Below are 21,341 nucleotides of genomic sequence, written 5' to 3' on the forward strand. Positions count from 1 at the left end.
GAAAGTTCGTGCGACTTCAGAAAGCTGAAACGATCCCAGTGCCATCCCGCCGGCGATTTCCATTGTAGCCGACAGGAAGAAGCGATTTATCGCTGAGCGACTAATTTCCGTAAATAGCAGCGTGTCTCTGCCCTAATGTCTTCTAATAACCCATATGTGCAAAACCAATGACAAGGTCTGAAATGATAGTAACTATTTTATAATCATAAACTGTATTGTTTCATCAAACACTCCCACGTGACTGGCTGCCACAGAACAGAGGTAAAGAGATGCCTTTGTGTCATATTTCAGAGCAAAGCAAGGTAGGACTTCTAAAATGGGATAAAATCATCGAAAACAAACAGATTCACGAGTTTAATGACGGTAAATAGGCGGCAACATTCCAACATGAGCGTCACTGAAACCAGTTAGGACCGGATGAAACAAGTATTCCAAACGGACCTCATTTTTTACCTCAGCGATGGTGATATCAATGCGCCGCGGAGGAGGACGTGTCCATAAATTAAAAATAAATACACAAATAAACCACGACGCATCAACGCAAACATAATATATGTATGGAATCACATAAGCCATACGGATATGAAGTCAAATAGTGCGAATTATTAGTCTGATAGTTCGCGCGGAGGAATACCTGCGTCACTTCGTGTACGTCACGGAGGAGGGGGTTTATAAACCTCTGTGAGACGTCGTTCGCTCAGTTCTCGTAGAAGTTTGCTGAGGGAAACATCGAAGACTTCGAGGAGCAACGCAGCCAGAATTTTCCACTGATATATATTTTTTGTTTGTTTTCAGCATTGTTTCTCTCAAACTCATCGCACCCCGTTCTGTCAGCTCTTTTAACGCGTTTTGCGAATCTGCAATTACCTGAAGGTATTTATAATTGACTACAACAAACTTTGCTTTTGTGCCTCCCTGTCTCTGTGGTAAACTACTGGGTCTTCTCTCAGTGAAGATCGTAGAGTTTTCCTTTTAGTTCTATTTCGGCTTTAGACTTGATTATGTCTGACCAGTACCTTTAAAATTGGTATTTGGTAATTAACGGTATAGAGACAGTTTTAGGGGGTGATTTGTGACTGTTTTCAAGCCTGAATACGATCTTGCTTTAATGGATTAGTGTGGGATTATGTGCCACGTATAACAAGGGCTGTGGATAATACACAAGATGGCGGCTGATGAAGCTTAAATGGGCGTGGTTAGGGAGCTGATCGCCATTTTAGATGACTGGCATTTTTCTTGAATTCAAGGTGGCCACCACAGCCTTTTGTGGGTGGGGCTAGAATATGCTGGAAAGCTGTAGTATAAAAGAATCTAGTGTAACTAGAGAAGCTCAAACTATATATTATATTGGGCTTTAACATTTTATGGAGTGGATTCCACTAGTAAATATAGAGAGCTAGCGTGATACCTTTTTTTTCTAGGCAAATGCTGTCTTACTGTAATGTTAGTGTGGTTATGTGCCACGTATAACAAGGACTAGATACTACACAAAATGGCGGCTCCTGCTGCTTAGATGGGTGTGGTTAGGGAGCTGTTCACCATTTTAGATGACGACATTTCTTGAATTCAAGATGGCCGCCACAGCCTCTTTTTTTGGGTGGGGCTAGAATATGCTGGAAAGCTGTAGTGTAACTAGTGAAGCTCAAACTATATATTTTATAATGGGTTTAAACATTTTGTGGATGTCTTCCGCTAGTAAATATAGCGTGAGGGCTGTGGTAATTGTTACTTTTTTCAAGCCAAATGTTATCTTTCTGTAATGCATAAGGATAATGACACTCGTTAAGATTTGGGGAGATTTAGTAGCCTGACAAATCTCCTTCTTGGACGAGTAATCTCACTGAAATGCATTCCCGTCGGCTAGAATCTAAATTGCCTGCGGGATGGCACTCTGAGCGCTTCGTTTTCCGAAGTTTCCTCTTGAGGCAATTTTGAGAAATGAAGTGCACAGAGTTCCATCCCATTGGTGATTTAGATTCTAGCCGACGGGAAGGCATTTCAGTGACATTACTCGTTAAAAGATTTGCCAGGCTACTATTTCTCCCTAAATCTTGCCGTGTGTCACCACCCTTAGAGTGGGGGTATGTGCTACGTATAACAAGGGCTGTTGAAAATACTAAAGATGGCGGCTGATGCTGCTTAGACAGGCGTGGTTAGGGTGCTGTTTGCCATTTTAGATGATCTCAAAATGGCTGCCACAGCCTTTTTTGTGGGTGGGGCTAGAATGTGCTGGAAATCTGTAATATAAAAATGTAGTGAAGCTCATTCTATATATTTATATTAAGATGGGCTTAAACCTTTTATATAACGTTTTCCCCTAGTAAATATAGAGCGAGAGCCAGTGTGATTGTTACTTTTTTCAAGCCAAATGCTATATTAGTGTGGGCTTATGTGCTACCTATAACGAGGACTGTCAATACTACACAAAATGGCGGCTCCTGCTGCTTAGATGGGTGTGGTTAGGGAACTGTTCACCATTTTAGATGGCATAGCTCTTGAATTCAAAATGGCCGCCACAGACTCTTTTGTGGGTGGGGCTAGAATATGCTGCAAAGCTATAACGTGAAGCTTGAACTATATATTATGATGAGCTTAAACATTTTATGGATAGGTTTACATAGGGTCGGGGCTCCCAAGGCACAATCGCATAGTTATTTACCTTGACAAACAAGTCCTGTTAAAGTAGCTGACAGAATTTTTTTTCAAGTATCTCTCCTTCCAACGCCGCTGGATTCAGAATGGATGGAAAAGACTCAAGCAATGTAATGCCTCACTGGACTTCATTAAGCAGAACCAAAACCAAATACCCATCTATGGACTGACCATATCTCAATTTCTTTTATTCCTATTTTATTTTTTTTTAAATATTTTATTTATACAATGTATTTTTGTCTTGCATTTTTTTAATGAAATATATAATTGTTGCAGTCTTGTTCAGCTGATGTTGTTATGGGCACATTCAAAGGTGTTGCCGATGTCCTTATTTTAAAAAAAACCCACCAGCCCTACAATGTTTTATATAAATAAGCCCTTGTCTGTAGAAGACTTGCGTTGCTTATGGGCTCTCTAGTACTTAATCTCCCCTTTTATCCTAGACCAGAAAATTTATTACAAGCATTTGTTGCTTGATATGTTTGGTAAAACATGGCATTGTGTTAAATTATTTGATTTAATTACCACGAAGATTACATAAATAAAATGTATAACAATCTTCCACAACCATAAAGCAGTCTGACAAAGGCGTGCAGCAAGAGCTATTTCAAGTAACAAGATCAGCTCATGTTGCTATATAACAATAATTCTGTTGTCTTTAGGGGGAGACAGAACGATGGGGTTTAAGCTCCACCCTCGAGGAGGCAGGACACTTGTGATTTAATGCATACTTCCCCCACCTTTTTATCATGTTAATCCACAGCTCAGCCTTTACTCCCAAGAAATGGAATTATATTTCAGATTTTAACCAAGTTTACTTCCATTTTGTTCAGTTGTCATTGGATAGCTTCTTTTGATATCACTGGCGTTTGAACCCTCTGATGGCAGTGTACAGTTCTGTGGTAAGCAATAAAGCCCCCCTAACCTTTACCCATTTAAACCTGTAGTAGGTGACTTTAAAAATTAAACCAGCCTGACCATATAACTTTTTTTATGTAACCCCTCCTTTGTAGGACCCACACGGCTCATAACTATCAAACTAATGGGAAATATTTGGTATTATTCCTTGAAGGAGAGTATTGTAGTCCCTTGGGGAAATGTGGCACGTTGTTACTATCTTACAAACCTACTGTTGTCTCCCTTTTAGATTAATGCCATTTTTACAGGCTCATACAATTACTTTCTGTTTTTTACTGAAAAGCAGAATAGTTCTTTAGGTTGTCATCAATGTATTTGTCACTGCCTTAAAACAATAAATGGATCCACCCGGAACAGTTAATGAAATGAAGGAATATTAATATTTTCAATGTTTCCATAGGAAGTTTATTTTATTTTTCAGATAAGTGAGAGATTGAGTGGCTCTTGTGACATCTGCAAAGTTTTTAACAATGTTTGCAAGTAAGACTATCATGTGTGATGTGTAACAATTTTTCTGAATTAAATTTACAGATTGATTTTATGTTTCACTGTCTCATTCTTTTATGGTTTGGTTATGAACACTTTTTAGTAACTGTGTTTCAGATGGGAATGAAGTGCCCTGGAAAAAAACGGCCTCTTCTCTCAGCTTCTTACTCTGACTCGCTGTTCCTGTTGAATGCTAAGTACTCAAATATGGTTCTAGTAAGCAATGCTTAATACAGCGTCACCCCATTGTTACTGTAAGCTTCTCATTTTGTAACGGGATCACTAATACAGGGTGGGTTACATAATGGCTCTGGCATAGCCTATTCTACAGGGGAAAGTAGTAATATTTGAACATTACTTTCATTTCCTTGGGCAGGTTGCACATCCTAAATGGAGATGAAAACTCCCAAAGCACTAAAGTGGGCTGAACCCGAATGAACAGTCGCTCAAATTCATTTTCCGTACGTCCTATTCCAGGAAGGTTATGACTTTTCTTTGTCAGGGTTTGGCCTCAGTGTGCTAGCGGTTCCTTTGCTAAGTAAGGTCTCTCCGCCCTGCACATGGGATACATACATGTCACACAGGGAATGCTCTATTTGTAGCTGAAAGTTTTTGTTATATGCATACCTGCATGTGTGCTATAGTCATGGTCTGAGCACAATAGTCTGGCTGTAAACCTATCGGGCCTCTCCCTAGCCAATAGTGTATATTTGACAGTTTTTACTACTGCTTTGTTTTATAGCAGTGCTTGAATTTGTATGCATATATAACTGGACCATGCCTGCCGAGGTTTAGCGTAAGCTTGCATGAATAGTGTAACCAAGCACTTGACAAACAAAACAAATTCAACACATTTGTGTAAAAAGTGCCCTCCAATACAATTATGCTTTCTCTTTCTGGTCTCTCTGGTTTAAAATTCCTCAAGAACATAACTCTGTCCCGAACTGCATGTGCAAGACTTCATTCCAGTACGAATACTTGGCGTCTCTTGTGGTTGGTATCTTGAGGTCTTTGTAAAAGCAACTAAAAGGTAAACCGTGTGGGACAATGCAGTGCATGAAGCAATTGAGCGGGGGGGGGTGGGCTTGAATCCAAACATATTCGTCATCTAAAGATAATGTACCGTTGCCTTGCCCTAGCACAAGCCGTGCTTTTGATACTCCGATGTAGTTTAAAGCACGAGCACAAACTGTGCTTTTGATACTCCGATAGATGGCGGTTTCACAAACTGTGCTTTTGATACTCTGATGGAGTTTAAACGCATTAAGCTAATGTATAACCATACACGGTAACTTAAGATCCCATGTTTACCATAACAAATTACAATGGCAACAAACATTCTTGTATCTCTTGAATGATGTGCCAGTGTTTATTAGTTAGTACAGAAATACCTTTACTGGTTTTCGGAAATACTGGAATGCTTTTTGTTTGTTTCTGCAATGTAGACCATCTCATCTGCTTTCTGAGGGCCTCAATCTTGAGTCTGCTGCAGATGCCAATAGCAGCCTTCCCTGAGGGGTGTCTTGTCTGGCGAAGATCAAACAACAAATTCACTCAAGAGAACAGATATGGGATGCTAAGGGGAAGTATCTGGTATCTCTGTGCTTTATAGACCATGACCTCTTTAACTTGATCCCAACGCAAGTTAAAAATAGTCCAGCTGCTCTGATTCGGTATCAATCTATAAACATGTTCTGAGGGATGGGACTTTTTGTGAAGGTAAATGACATTCCATATGTCTACTGTGTGCATGATAATCAGCCCATTCAAGTGGGGCTGTTCTCTAAAATAAAATGAACTGTGAGGGCAAGAGTCTTAGGGCACAGGCTCTTTTCTACTGATCATAATATATCTTGCATACATTTTGACTTGACATCCAGGCACATTCGCTGGGTCATGGCCAAGCATTCTGCTGCCTGTTCCAGCTGCAAGAAGACCTTATTTGTCGTTATGCCTGCGTCAGGGACTTTTCCTCAAAGGATGAATGTGCATCAGCTGAAGTGGTGGTATTTTCCAAATAAGCGCTTAGCAGTCAGCAAAGCTAAAGAAGTTCAGTGGTGGGGTAAGTCATTAAAAATATATTAAAAAAAAAAAAAAAAAAAAAACTAGCAGGAAAAACCAAAAAAAGGGATACTTTGGATGAGGGGGTGAAAGGAAAGCAAAGGTTGGCCTTTACCAAAATGTAAGCTATATATTAGTAGGGGACTGACTCCTGCTGTACTGGAGGGAACATTTTCATGTAGTTTAGGCATCATATTTTACTATTAGTCCTGTTCTATTTAGAACCATGCATTTGATTTGTCAGATGATGTTGATCCGATTCCATCCTATGAATGGAGTTTTTTTTACGCCCTTAGTGTTGCATTCATGATCCTGTGATATTGATGTTATTAAGGTAACATGAAAAGCTGAAGCATACCTGCTTTTTGCCAAGAGGGGGAACATAGTTTGGTGTGTGCTAAGACAAGATGGTCTGATTTTATGTGTAGCACACAAGGTATACCCAAGTACACTGGCGAGAACCAGGTACTATTTAAAATGCCTATCATTTCAGCCTTATATTCAGCTGCCCTTCATCAGGTGTTAATACCTGCTTGTTATTGTGCTTCATCATACTGAAATTAGAAACTTTAATACAATCAATTACATATTCTGCTAGGTATTTTGCGTACATCCCGTTCCATGGGAAGGTTATAACATTTCCTTGGGTTTGGCTTCGGGTGTGCCAGTGGTTCATTTGTTGGGTAAGGTCTTTAAGTCATAGACAAGAAACACAAAGGGAATACACTTGTTCTAGCTAAAGGTCTGTGTGTATGTATTCCTGTGCATTGTGATATGTGCACTATAATCATGGTTTGCACACGTTATTCTGGCAACAAAGGCCTCTAACTAAATGTATTACACTTCTGCTACGTTTAATAGCAGAGCTTGAGTTTGCCAACTGAAGTTTAGCTTTGTAAGCTTGCATGCAAATAATGTTACCATAACTAAATGAAGCATCCTAAACACATTTACATTGCATATTTTCATAAAAAATATTCATAATCTAGTGGAAGCTGAACTCCATATTCAATCATCTCAATAAGGGTCAATATCAGTTGTAGAATTGGAAATAAGCAAAGGATGAACAGAATATGAAAAAGTAAGGCACTAAACACTAGCAACCAAAAATATTCTATTGTAAAATACTGGTTTTGTTGTGTCTATCTACTCTCTCGAGCTCAAAGAAGTGACACAAAATAGAATATTCTTGGAAGAAACAAGTTTCTTGTATTTTTTTCTCATTGTTATTTGTAGGAACTTTTTTTTTTTTTTTGGTGTCTGTCTTTTGGACTCTCTCAACAGCTCATAGAAGTGACACAAAATCAAAGGTTCAAATCAGGAGAAGACCTTGTCTTGTAAGAAACAATTATATTCAATCTTTTGCTAGTTAATTTAATGTTTTGGAGCGTTTTTTGGTGAAATTCCTCTATTTCTTTTAAGAGCCCACCACAAACAAGTGTAAAGAATGACAGAAAGATCTTTATAGGCCTAAGAATTTCTATAATCAGGTATGTAATTTTTAAATAATAGTGTCCACGTGGGTCTGTGTCTGACTTTCCCTGCAATATTGAGAAACAAGTATCTCTATCCAATGGCAGAAGAGATTATTTTGGACTCTCTCAATAGTTCATAGAAGTCACATGGAATAGAAGGTTCGGTCAGACATGGTCTTATAGGGAAAAAAATTCCTGCATTATTCACAAATGTAAAACTTGTGCAGGTGGTGTGCAAGTTTTAAAGGTACAGGACTGTGTCCGTCTGGGTGTTTGCTCTGACTTTCCCAACAGTATTGAGAAGAACAACCAAAGAACGTTACTGAAAGGCAGAAAGGAATCTTGACTACTAATGAAGTAAACACTGTAATATTCAAGAAGTGGAAGCTTACTGTGTTGGAGATGGGTTGCTTCGTCTGCCAGACTGGTATTGGTTTTAAAAAGAAAAAAAAGAAAGAAAAAAAAAATCAAGAAAGAAAAAAAAAAAAAACAATCCTCTAAAATCTACTACATTAGATGATCTGAAGAAAAATCAGAACTCGAGTTTTTTAACTGTTTTTAGGTATTGTGCTGTGGTATAGTAGGTTTTTTTTGCGGGTTCTATCTTTTTTTTTTTTTTTACTCTTAACAGCTCATTGAATTGACACAAAATAAAAGGTTAATACCCGCAGAAGACGACATCTTCTAAGAACATTCCCGAATATGAAATAGTAAGGAACTAAACACTAGCAAACAAAAGCATTATATAGTAAAACAGTGGTTTTGTTGTGTCTACTTCTACTCTCTCGAGCTCACAGAAGTGACACAATATAGAATATTCAAGACATCGTCTTGGAAGAAACAGGTTTCTTGCATTTTTTTTCCTCATTATTTGTAGAATAGTAGTTTTTTGGTGTCTATCTTTTTGGACTCTCTCAACAGCTCATAGAAGTGACACAAAATCGAAGGTTCGAATCAGGAGAGGACATTGTCTTGTAAGAAACCATTATATATTCAGTGTTTTGCTAGTTTACGAGCTCTGTACTGTTTTTGAGAGTTTTTGGTGAAATTCCTCTACTTTTTTTAAGAGCCCACCACAAACCGACAGAAAGACCTATATAGGCCTCAGAATTTCTATAATCAGGTATGTCATTTTTAAACAATAGTGTCCATGTGTGTCTGTCAGACTTTCCCAGCGGTATTGAGAAGAAGCAAGGATCTCTACCAGATGGAATGTCGAGTAGTATGGAAGAGAATAATTATTTTGGACTGTCTCATTAGTTCATATAAGTGACATAAAATAAAAGGTTCGATCAGACATAGTCTTATAGTAAAAAAAAATTCCTGCATTATTTACAAATGTAAAACTTGTGTAGTTGGTGCGCCAGGTTTGAAGGTACAGGACTGTGTCCTTCTGGGTGTTTGCTCTGACTTTCTCAACAGTATTGAGAAGAAGAACCACCAAAGAACGTTACTCAAAGGCAAAAGGTAATCTTGACTACTAATGAAGTAAACACTGTGAAATATTCAAGTAGTGGAAGCTTACTGTGTTGGAGATGGGTTGCTTTGCCTGCCAGGCTGCTATTGGTTTAAAAAAAGAAAAAAAAAATGAATAATGTCTAAAATCTACTACATTAGATGATCTGAAGAAAAATTAAAACTCAATCTTTCTAACTGTTTTTAGATATTGTGCTGTACGATAGTAGGGGGTTTTTTTTGTCTTTTTTTTTTTTGGACTCTCAACAGCTCATTGAATTGATGCACAATAAAAGGTTAATATCGGCAAAGAATGACATCTTGTAAAAACTTTCCATATTTAATTAATTTTAGACTTGTGTAGCCATCGGAATTTGCATTTTGTGTCCGTTTTCTGTACTTCTTTTATCAGCCCGTGATAAAGGAGAAGAAATGTCAAAGAAATCCCTATAGATAAAATAATTCCTCTAATCAGGTTTTCCAGTTTTAAATATAAATGGCACTAGACAACTGAGCCCATGTGCGTTTTTTGCTCTGACTTTCCCGACAGTATTGAGAGGAATCAAGGAACCTTACCCAACATGATAATGGTATCTCGGAAAGTAAGGAAATAATATATTATCTAAAAGTGTATTTATACTGTTAAGGTGATTTGCTTTGGTGTCTGTGTTCTTAGATTCTCTTACCAGCTCATAAATGTGACACAAGTTGGATGGTTCAAATCATAAGAGGAAGAGATCCTATAGGTGAAACAGAAGCTTCAAATCAGCAGACGACTTCTTCTTGTAAAACTGAATTTTCCTGATTTTTTTTAATGAATTGAAGACTTGTGTAGTCTGTTGGATATGTGTTGCATTTTGTGTCGGCTGCATGTACTTCGGATATGTGTTGCATTTTGTGTCGGCTGCATGTACTTCTTTCATCAGCTGGTGATACAGAAGAAGGAGCGAGAAAGAGATCCTATAGGTGAAGCAGAAGCTTCAAATCAGCGGAAGTCATCGTCTTGTAAGACGGAATTTTCCTGATTTTTTTTTTTTTCTGAATTGAAGACTTGTGTAGTATTTTAGATAAGTGTTGAATTTTGTGTTGGCTGCCTGTACTTCTTTCATCAGCTCGTGATAAAGCAGAAGGAATGTCACAGAGATCCTATAGGTGAAACAGAAGCTTCAAATCAGCGGAAGTGACCATATTGTAAGACGGAATTTTCCAGATTTTTTTTCTGAATTGAAGACTTGTGCAGTCAGTTGGATATGTGTTGCATTTTGTGTTGGCTGCCTGTACTTCTTTCATCAGCTCGTGATGAAGCAGAAAGAATGTCAAAGAGATCCTATAGGTGAAATAGAAGCTTCAAAACAGCGGAAGCCATCCTCTTGTAAGATGGAACTTTCCTGATTTTTTTAATGATTTGAAGACTTTTGTAGTATTTTTGACAAGTGTTGTGATAAGTGTTGCATTTTGTGTCGGCTGCCTGTACTTCTTTCCTCAGCTCGTGATACAGCAGAAGGAATGTCAAAGAGATCCCTATTAGTCAGAGTAATCCTATAATCAGGTATGCGCCACTTTTTAAATGTAAATGGAACTAGAGAATTGTGTTTTTTTGGTGTGTATTTCCTCTTCATTATCCCAACAGTTATGAGAATCAAAGGAATTTACCCTAAATCAGAATGGAATCTCAAATAGTAAGGAAGTGAACCCTATGAGATGTTGTATTATCTAGAAGTTGAACTATACTGTAAAGGAGATGGTTTGCTTTGGTGTCTATCTTCTTGGACTTTCTCAACAGCTAATTGACATGAAATGAGATAAGTGGTTCAAAGCAGGGGAGAACATCATCTTGTAAGAAATAATTTTCCTGATTTTTTTAATGATTTGAAGACTTGTGTAGTATTTTGGATAAGTGTTGCATTTTGTGTCGGCTGCCTGTACTTCTTTTATCAGCTCGTGATAAAGCAGAAGGAATGTCAAAGAGATCCTATAGGTGAAACAGAAGCTTCAAATCAGCAGAAGTCATCGTCTTGTAAGATGGAATTTTCCTGATTTTTTTCCTGAATTGAAGACTTGTGTAGTCCGTTGGATATGTGTTGCATTTTGTGTCGGCTGCCTGTACTTCTTTCATCAGCTCGTGATACAGAAGAAGGAATGTCAAAGAGATCCTATAGGTGAAACAGAAGCTTCAAATCAGCCGAAGTCATCGTCTTGTAAGATGGAATTTTCCTGATTTTGTCAATGAATTGAAGACTTGTGTAGTATTTTATATGTGTTGCATTTTGTGTCGGCTTCCTGTACTTCTTTTATCAGCCCGTGATACAGAAGAAGGAATGTCAAAGAGATCCTATAGGTGAAACAGAAGCTTCAAATCAGCCGAAGTCACCGTATTGTAAGATGGAATTTTCCTGATTTTGTCAATGAATTGAAGACTTGCATAGTATGATGGATATGTGTTGCATTTTGTGTCGGCTTCCTGTACATATTTTATCAGCCCGTGATACAGATGAAGGAATGTCAAAGAGATCCTATAGGTGAAACAGAAGCTTCAAATCAGCCGAAGTCACCGTATTGTAAGATGGAATTTTCCTGATTTTGTCAATGATTTGAAGACTTGTGTAGTATTTTGGATAAGTGTTGCATTTTGTGTCGGCTGCCTGTACTTCTTTTATCAGTTCGTGATAAAGCAGAAGGAATGTCAAAGAGATCCTATAGGTGAAACAGAAGCTTCAAATCAGCGGAAGTCATCGTCTTGTAAGATGGAATTTTCCTGATTTTTTTCCTGAATTGAAGACTTGTGTAGTCCGTTGGATATGTGTTGCATTTTTTGTCGGCTGCCTGTACTTCTTTCATCAGCTCGTGATACAGAAGAAGGAATGTCAAAGAGATCCTATAGGTGAAACAGAATTTTCCTGATTTTTTTTTAATGATTTGAAGACTTGTGTAGTATTTTGAATGTGTTGCATTTTGTGTTGGCTGCCTGTACTTCTTTTATCAGCTCGTGATACAGCAGAAGGAATGTCAAAGAGATCCTATAGGTGAAACAGAAGCTTCAAATCAACGGAAGTCATCGGCTTGTAAGACCGAATTTTCCAGATTTTTTTGATGATTTGAAGACTTGTGTAGTATTTTGGATAAGTGTTGCATTTTGTGTCGGCTGCCTGTACTTCTTTTATCAGCTCGTGATAAAGCAGAAGGAATGTCAAAGAGATCCTATAGGTGAAACAGAAGCTTCAAATCAGCGGAAGTCATCGTCTTGTAAGATGGAATTTTCCTGATTTTTTTAATGATTTTAAGACTTGTGTAGTATTTTGAATGTGTTGCATTTTGTGTTGGCTTCTTGTACTTCTTTTATCAGCCCGTGATACAGAAGAAGGAATTTTTTATGAGATTCTATAGGTGAAACAGAAGCTTCAAATCAGCCGAAGTCATCGTATTGTAAGACGGAATTTTCCTGATTTTGTCAACGAATTGAAGACTTGTATAGTATGATGGATATGTGTTGCATTTTGTGTCGGCTTCCTGTACATATTTTATCAGCTCGTGATACAGCAGAAGAAATGTCAAAGAGATCCTGTAGGTGAAACAGAAGCTTCAAATCGGCCAAAGTCACCGTATTGTAAGACGGAATTTTCCTGATTTTGTCAATGAATTGAAGACTGGTATAGTATGATGGATATGTGTTGCATTTTGTGTTGGCTTCTTGTACTTCTTTTATCAGCCCGTGATACAGAAGAAGGAATTTTTAATGAGATTCTATAGGTGAAACTGAAGCTTAAAATCAGCCGAAGTCACCGTATTGTAAGACGGAATTTTCCTGATTTTGTCAATGAATTCAAGACTTGTATAGTATGATGGATATGTGTTGTATTTTGTGTCAGCTTCCTGTACATATTTTATCAGCCCGTGATACAGATGAAGGAATGTCAAAGAGATCCTATAGGTGAAACAGAAGCTTCAAATCAGCCGAAGTCACCGTATTGTAAGATGGAATTTTCCTGATTTTGTCAATGATTTGAAGACTTGTGTAGTATTTTGGATAAGTGTTGCATTTTGTGTCGGCTGCCTGTACTTCTTTTATCAGCTCGTGATAAAGCAGAAGGAATGTCAAAGAGATCCTATAGGTGAAACAGAAGCTTCAAATCAGCGGAAGTCATCGTCTTGTAAGATGGAATTTTCCTGATTTTTTTCCTGAATTGAAGACTTGTGTAGTCCGTTGGATATGTGTTGCATTTTGTGTCGGCTGCCTGTACTTCTTTCATCAGCTCGTGATACAGAAGAAGGAATGTCAAAGAGATCCTATAGGTGAAACAGAAGCTTCAAATCAGCGGCAGTCACCGTATTGTAAGACGGAATTTTCCTGATTTTTTTTAATGATTTGAAGACTTGTGTAGTATTTTGAATGTGTTGCATTTTGTGTTGGCTGCCTGTACTTCTTTTATCAGCTCGTGATACAGCAGAAGGAATGTCAAAGAGATCCTATAGGTGAAACAGAAGCTTCAAATCAGCGGAAGTCATCGTCTTGTAAGATGGAATTTTCCTGATTTTTTTAATGATTTGAAGACTTGTGTAGTATTTTGAATGTGTTGCATTTTGTGTCGGCTTCTTGTACTTCTTTTATTAGCCCGCGATACAGAAGAAGGAATTTTTAATGAGATTCTATAGGTGAAACAGAAGCTTTAAATCAGCCGAAGTCACTGTATTGTAAGACCGAATTTTCCTGATTTTTTTTTTTTAATGAATTGAAGACTTGTGTAGTATTTTGGATGTGTTGCATTTTGTGTCGGCTTCTTGTACTTCTTTTATCAGCCCGTGATACAGAAGAAGGAATGTCAAAGAGATCCTATAGGTGAAACTGAAGCTTCAAATCAGCCGAAGTCACCGTATTGTAAGACGGAATTTTCCTGATTTTGTCAATGAATTGAAGACTTGTATAGTATGATGGATATGTGTTGCATTTTGTGTCGGCTTTCTGTACATATTTTATCAGCCCGTGATACAGATGAAGGAATGTCAAAGAGATCCTATAGGTGAAACAGAAGCTTCAAATCAGCGGAAGTCATTGTCTTGTAAGACCGAATTTTCCAGATTTTTTTAATGATTTGAAGACTTGTGTAGTATTTTGAATGTGTTGCATTTTGTGTTGGCTTCTTGTACTTCTTTTATCAGCCCGTGATACAGAAGAAGGAATGTCAAAGAGATCCTATGGGTGAAACAGAAGCTTCAAATCAGTGGAAGTCATCGTCTTGTAAGATGGAATTTTCCTGATTTTTTTAATGATTTGAAGACTTGTGTAGTATTTTGGATGTGTTGCATTTTGTGTCGGCTTCTTGTACTTCTTTTATCAGCCCGTGATACAGATGAAGGAATGTCAAAGAGATCCTATAGGTGAAACAGAAGCTTCAAATCAGCGGAAGTCATTGTCTTGTAAGACCGAATTTTCCAGATTTTTTTAATGATTTGAAGACTTGTGTAGTATTTTGAATGTGTTGCATTTTGTGTTGGCTTCTTGTACTTCTTTTATTAGCCCGTGATACAGAAGAAGGAATTTTTAATGAGATGCTATAGGTGAAACTGAAGCTTTAAATCAGCCGAAGTTACCGTATTGTAAGACCGAATTTTCCTGATTTTTTTTTTAATGAATTGAAGACTTGTGTAGTATTTTGGATGTGTTGCATTTTGTGTCGGCTTGTTGTACTTCTTTTATCAGCCCGTGATACAGAAGAAGGAATGTCAAAGAGATCCTATAGGTGAAACAGAAGCTTCAAATCAGCCGAAGTCACCGTATTGTAAGATGGAATTTTCCTGATTTTGTCAATGAATTGAAGACGTAAAGTATGATGGATATGTGTTGCATTTTGTGTCGGCTTCCTGTACATATTTTATCAGCCCGTGATACAGATGAAGGAATGTCAAAGAGATCCTATAGGTGAAACAGAAGCTTCAAATCAGCCGAAGTCACCGTATTGTAAGATGGAATTTTCCTGATTTTGTCAATGAATTGAAGACGTAAAGTATGATGGATATGTGTTGCATTTTGTGTCGGCTTCCTGTACATATTTTATCAGCCCGTGATACAGATGAAGGAATGTCAAAGAGATCCTATAGGTGAAACAGAAGCTTCAAATCAGCGGAAGTCATTGTCTTGTAAGACCGAATTTTCCTGATTTTTTTTTTAATGAATTGAAGACTTGTGTAGTATTTTGGATGTGTTGCATTTTGTGTCGGCTTCTTGTACTTCTTTTATCAGCCCGTGATACAGAAGAAGGAATGTCAAAGAGATCCTATAGGTGAAACTGAAGCTTCAAATCAGCCGAAGTCACCGTATTGTAAGACGGAATTTTCCTGATTTTGTCAATGAATTGAAGACTTGTATAGTATGATGGATATGTGTTGCATTTTGTGTCGCTGCCTGTACTTCTTTCCTCAGCTCGTGATACAGCAGAAGGAATGTCAAAGAGATCCCTATTAGTCAGAGTAATCCTATAATCAGGTATGCGCCACTTTTTAAATGTAAATGGAACTAGAGAATTGTGTTTTTTTGGTGTGTATTTCCTCTTCATTATCCCAACAGTTATGAGAATCAAAGGAATTTACCCTAAATCAGAATGGAATCTCAAATAGTAAGGAAGTGAACCCTATGAGATGTTGTATTATCTAGAAGTTGAATTATACTGTAAAGGAGATGGTTTGCTTTGGTGTCTATCTTCTTGGACTTTCTCAACAGCTAATTGACATGAAATGAGATAAGTGGTTCAAAGCAGGGGAGAACATCATCTTGTAAGAAATAATTTTTCTGATTTTTTTAATGATTTGAAGACTTGTGTAGTATTTTGGATAAGTGTTGCATTTTGTGTCGGCTGCCTGTACTTCTTTTATCAGCTCGTGATAATGCAGAAGGAATGTCAAAGAGATCCTATAGGTGAAACTGAAGCTTCAAATCAGCCGAAGTCACCGTATTGTAAGATGGAATTTTCCTGATTTTGTCAATGAATTGAAGACGTATAGTATGATGGATATGTGTTGCATTTTGTGTCGGCTTCTTGTACTTCTTTTATCAGCCCGTGATACAGAAGAAGGAATGTCAAAGAGATCCTATAGGTGAAACAGAAGCTTCAAATCAGCCGAAGTCATTGTCTTGTAACACCGAATTTTCCAGATTTTTTTAATGATTTGAAGACTTGTGTAGTATTTTGAATGTGTTGCATTTTGTGTTGGCTTCTTGTACTTCTTTTATCAGCCCGTGATACAGAAGAAGGAATTGTTAATGAGATTCTATAGGTGAAACAGAAGCTTCAAATCAGCCGAAGTCACCGTATTGTAAGACGGAATTTTCCTGATTTTGTCAATGAATTGAAGACTTGTATAGTATGATGGATATGTGTTGCATTTTGTGTCGGCTTCCTGTACATATTTTATCAGCCCGTGATACAGATGAAGGAATGTCAAAGAGATCCTATGGGTGAAACAGAAGCTTCAAATCAGTGGAAGTCATCGTCTTGTAAGATGGAATTTTCCTGATTTTTTTAATGATTTGAAGACTTGTGTAGTATTTTGAATGTGTTGCATTTTGTGTTGGCTTCTTGTACTTCTTTTATTAGCCCATGATACAGAAGAAGGAATTTTTAATGAGATGCTATAGGTGAAACCGAAGCTTTAAATCAGCGGAAGTCATTGTCTTGTAAGACCGAATTTTCCAGATTTTTTTAATGATTTGAAGACTTGTGTAGTATTTTGAATGTGTTGCATTTTGTGTTGGCTTCTTGTACTTCTTTTATCAGCCCGTGATACAGAAGAAGGAATGTCAAAGAGATCCTATAGGTGAAACAGAAGCTTCAAATCAGCGGAAGTCATTGTCTTGTAAGACCGAATTTTCCAGATTTTTTTAATGATTTGAAGACTTGTGTAGTATTTTGAATGTGTTGCATTTTGTGTCGGCTTCTTGTACTTCTTTTATTAGCCCGTGATACAGAAGAAGGAATGTCAAAGAGATCCTATAGGTGAAACAGAAGCTTCAAATCAGCGGAAGTCATCGTCTTGTAAGATGGAATTTTCCTGATTTTTTAATGATTTGAAGACTTGTGTAGTATTTTGAATGTGTTGCATTTTGTGTCGGCTTGTTGTACTTCTTTTATTAGCCCGTGATACAGAAGAAGGAATTTTTAATGAGATTCTATAGGTGAAACAGAAGCTTTAAATCAGCCGAAGTCACCGTATTGTAAGACGGAATTTTCCTGATTTTGTCAATGAATTGAAGACTTGTATAGTATGATGGATATGTGTTGCATTTTGTGTTGGCTTCTTGTACTTCTTTTATCAGCCCGTGATACAGAAGAAGGAATTTTTAATGAGGTCCTATAGGTGAAACAGAAGCTTCAAATCAGCCGAAGTCACCGTATTGTAAGATGGAATTTTCCTGATTTTGTCAATGAATTGAAGACTTGTATAGTATGATGGATATGTGTTGCATTTTGTGTCGGCTTCCTGTACATATTTTATCAGCTCGCGATACAGCAGAAGGAATGTCAAAGAGATCCTATAGGTGAAACAGAAGCTTGAAATCAGCGGAAGTCATCGTCTTGTAAGATGGAATTTTCCTGATTTTTTTCCTGAATTGAAGACTTGTGTAGTCCGTTGGATATGTGTTGCATTTTGTGTCGGCTGCCTGTACTTTTTTCATCAGCTCGTGATACAGAAGAAGGAATGTCAAAGAGATCCTATAGGTGAAACAGAAGCTTCAAATCAGCCGAAGTCACCGTATTGTAAGATGGAATTTTCCTGATTTTGTCAATGATTTGAAGACTTGTGTAGTATTTTGGATGTGTTGCATTTTGTGTCGGCTGCCTGTACTTCTTTTATCAGCTCGTGATAAAGCAGAAGGAATGTCAAAGAGATCCTATAGGTGAAACAGAAGCTTGAAATCAGCGGAAGTCATCGTCTTGTAAGATGGAATTTTCCTGATTTTTTTCCTGAATTGAAGACTTGTGTAGTCCGTTGGATATGTGTTGCATTTTGTGTCGGCTGCCTGTACTTTTTTCATCAGCTCGTGATACAGAAGAAGGAATGTCAAAGAGATCCTATAGGTGAAACAGAAGCTTCAAATCAGCGGAAGTCATCGTCTTGTAAGATGGAATTTTCCTGATTTTTTTAATGATTTGAAGACTTGTGTAGTATTTTGAATGTGTTGCATTTTGTGTCGGCTTCTTGTACTTCTTTTATTAGCCCGTGATACAGAAGAAGGAATTTTTAATGAGATTCTATAGGTGAAACAGAAGCTTTAAATCAGCCGAAGTCACCGTATTGTAAGACCGAATTTTCCTGATTTTTTTTTTTTTTTAATGAATTGAAGACTTGTGTAGTATTTTGGATGTGTTGCATTTTGTGTCGGCTTCTTGTACTTCTTTTATCAGCCCGTGATACAGAAGAAGGAATGTCAAAGAGATTCTATAGGTGAAACAGAAGCTTCAAATCAGCCGAAGTCATCGTATTGTAAGACGGAATTTTCCTGATTTTGTCAACGAATTGAAGACTTGTATAGTATGATGGATATGTGTTGCATTTTGTGTCGGCTTCCTGTACATATTTTATCAGCTCGTGATACAGCAGAAGAAATGTCAAAGAGATCCTGTAGGTGAAACAGAAGCTTCAAATCGGCCAAAGTCACCGCATTGTAAGACGGAATTTTCCTGATTTTGTCAATGAATTGAAGACTGGTATAGTATGATGGATATGTGTTGCATTTTGTGTTGGCTTCTTGTACTTCTTTTATTAGCCCGTGATACAGAAGAAGGAATTTTTAATGAGATTCTATAGGTGAAACTGAAGCTTAAAATCAGCCGAAGTCACCGTATTGTAAGACGGAATTTTCCTGATTTTGTCAATGAATTCAAGACTTGTATAGTATGATGGATATGTGTTGTATTTTGTGTCAGCTTCCTGTACATATTTTATCAGCCCGTGATACAGATGAAGGAATGTCAAAGAGATCCTATAGGTGAAACAGAAGCTTCAAATCAGCGGAAGTCATTGTCTTGTAAGACCGAATTTTCCAGATTTTTTTAATGATTTGAAGACTTGTGTAGTATTTTGAATGTGTTGCATTTTGTGTTGGCTTCTTGTACTTCTTTTATCAGCCCGTGATACAGAAGAAGGAATGTCAAAGAGATCCTATGGGTGAAACAGAAGCTTCAAATCAGTGGAAGTCATCGTCTTGTAAGATGGAATTTTCCTGATTTTTTTAATGATTTGAAGACTTGTGTAGTATTTTGGATGTGTTGCATTTTGTGTCGGCTTCTTGTACTTCTTTTATCAGCCCGTGATACAGATGAAGGAATGTCAAAGAGATCCTATAGGTGAAACAGAAGCTTCAAATCAGCGGAAGTCATTGTCTTGTAAGACCGAATTTTCCAGATTTTTTTAATGATTTGAAGACTTGTGTAGTATTTTGAATGTGTTGCATTTTGTGTTGGCTTCTTGTACTTCTTTTATTAGCCCGTGATACAGAAGAAGGAATTTTTAATGAGATGCTATAGGTGAAACCGAAGCTTTAAATCAGCCGAAGTCACCGTATTGTAAGACCGAATTTTCCTGATTTTTTTTTTAATGAATTGAAGACTTGTGTAGTATTTTGGATGTGTTGCATTTTGTGTCGGCTTGTTGTACTTCTTTTATCAGCCCGTGATACAGAAGAAGGAATGTCAAAGAGATCCTATAGGTGAAACAGAAGCTTCAAATCAGCCGAAGTCACCGTATTGTAAGATGGAATTTTCCTGATTTTGTCAATGAATTGAAGACGTAAAGTATGATGGATATGTGTTGCATTTTGTGTCGGCTTCCTGTACATATTTTATCAGCCCGTGATACAGATGAAGGAATGTCAAAGAGATCCTATAGGTGAAACAGAAGCTTCAAATCAGCCGAAGTCACCGTATTGTAAGATGGAATTTTCCTGATTTTGTCAATGAATTGAAGACGTAAAGTATGATGGATATGTGTTGCATTTTGTGTCGGCTTCCTGTACATATTTTATCAGCCCGTGATACAGATGAAGGAATGTCAAAGAGATCCTATAGGTGAAACAGAAGCTTCAAATCAGCGGAAGTCATTGTCTTGTAAGACCGAATTTTCCTGATTTTTTTTTTAATGAATTGAAGACTTGTGTAGTATTTTGGATGTGTTGCATTTTGTGTCGGCTTCTTGTACTTCTTTTATCAGCCCGTGATACAGAAGAAGGAATGTCAAAGAGATCCTATAGGTGAAACTGAAGCTTCAAATCAGCCGAAGTCACCGTATTGTAAGACGGAATTTTCCTGATTTTGTCAATGAATTGAAGACTTGTATAGTATGATGGATATGTGTTGCATTTTGTGTCGCTGCCTGTACTTCTTTCCTCAGCTCGTGATACAGCAGAAGGAATGTCAAAGAGATCCCTATTAGTCAGAGTAATCCTATAATCAGGTATGCGCCACTTTTTAAATGTAAATGGAACTAGAGAATTGTGTTTTTTTGGTGTGTATTTCCTCTTCATTATCCCAACAGTTATGAGAATCAAAGGAATTTACCCTAAATCAGAATGGAATCTCAAATAGTAAGGAAGTGAACCCTATGAGATGTTGTATTATCTAGAAGTTGAATTATACTGTAAAGGAGATGGTTTGCTTTGGTGTCTATCTTCTTGGACTTTCTCAACAGCTAATTGACATGAAATGAGATAAGTGGTTCAAAGCAGGGGAGAACATCATCTTGTAAGAAATAATTTTTCTGATTTTTTTAATGATTTGAAGACTTGTGTAGTATTTTGGATAAGTGTTGCATTTTGTGTCGGCTGCCTGTACTTCTTTTATCAGCTCGTGATAAAGCAGAAGGAATGTCAAAGAGATCCTATAGGTGAAACTGAAGCTTCAAATCAGCCGAAGTCACCGTATTGTAAGATGGAATTTTCCTGATTTTGTCAATGAATTGAAGACGTATAGTATGATGGATATGTGTTGCATTTTGTGTCGGCTTCTTGTACTTCTTTTATCAGCCCGTGATACAGAAGAAGGAATGTCAAAGAGATCCTATAGGTGAAACAGAAGCTTCAAATCAGCCGAAGTCATTGTCTTGTAACACCGAATTTTCCAGATTTTTTTAATGATTTGAAGACTTGTGTAGTATTTTGAATGTGTTGCATTTTGTGTTGGCTTCTTGTACTTCTTTTATCAGCCCGTGATACAGAAGAAGGAATTGTTAATGAGATTCTATAGGTGAAACAGAAGCTTCAAATCAGCCGAAGTCACCGTATTGTAAGACGGAATTTTCCTGATTTTG

At 37.3% G+C, this 21,341-nt stretch overlaps 1 long non-coding RNA gene across 4 annotated transcripts; it reads left to right on the top strand.

Moving 5' to 3' along the window:
* LOC108715172 lies at positions 1-13,697 on the top strand. Of its 4 annotated transcripts, none has more exons than XR_005960778.1 (3): positions 653-7,454; positions 7,540-11,928; positions 12,252-13,697. It is a non-coding gene; the product is annotated as an uncharacterized LOC108715172 (long non-coding RNA). The 4 variants fall into 4 exon arrangements; XR_005960777.1 differs by having other exon boundaries at positions 655-8,566; positions 8,660-11,928; XR_005960776.1 differs by having other exon boundaries at positions 667-7,607; positions 8,224-11,928.
* Positions 13,698-21,341: the final 7,644 nt, after the last annotated feature.

This window comes from Xenopus laevis, chromosome 4S (assembly GCF_017654675.1).
Source record: "Xenopus laevis strain J_2021 chromosome 4S, Xenopus_laevis_v10.1, whole genome shotgun sequence".
Classification (NCBI taxonomy): Eukaryota; Metazoa; Chordata; class Amphibia; order Anura; family Pipidae; genus Xenopus; species Xenopus laevis.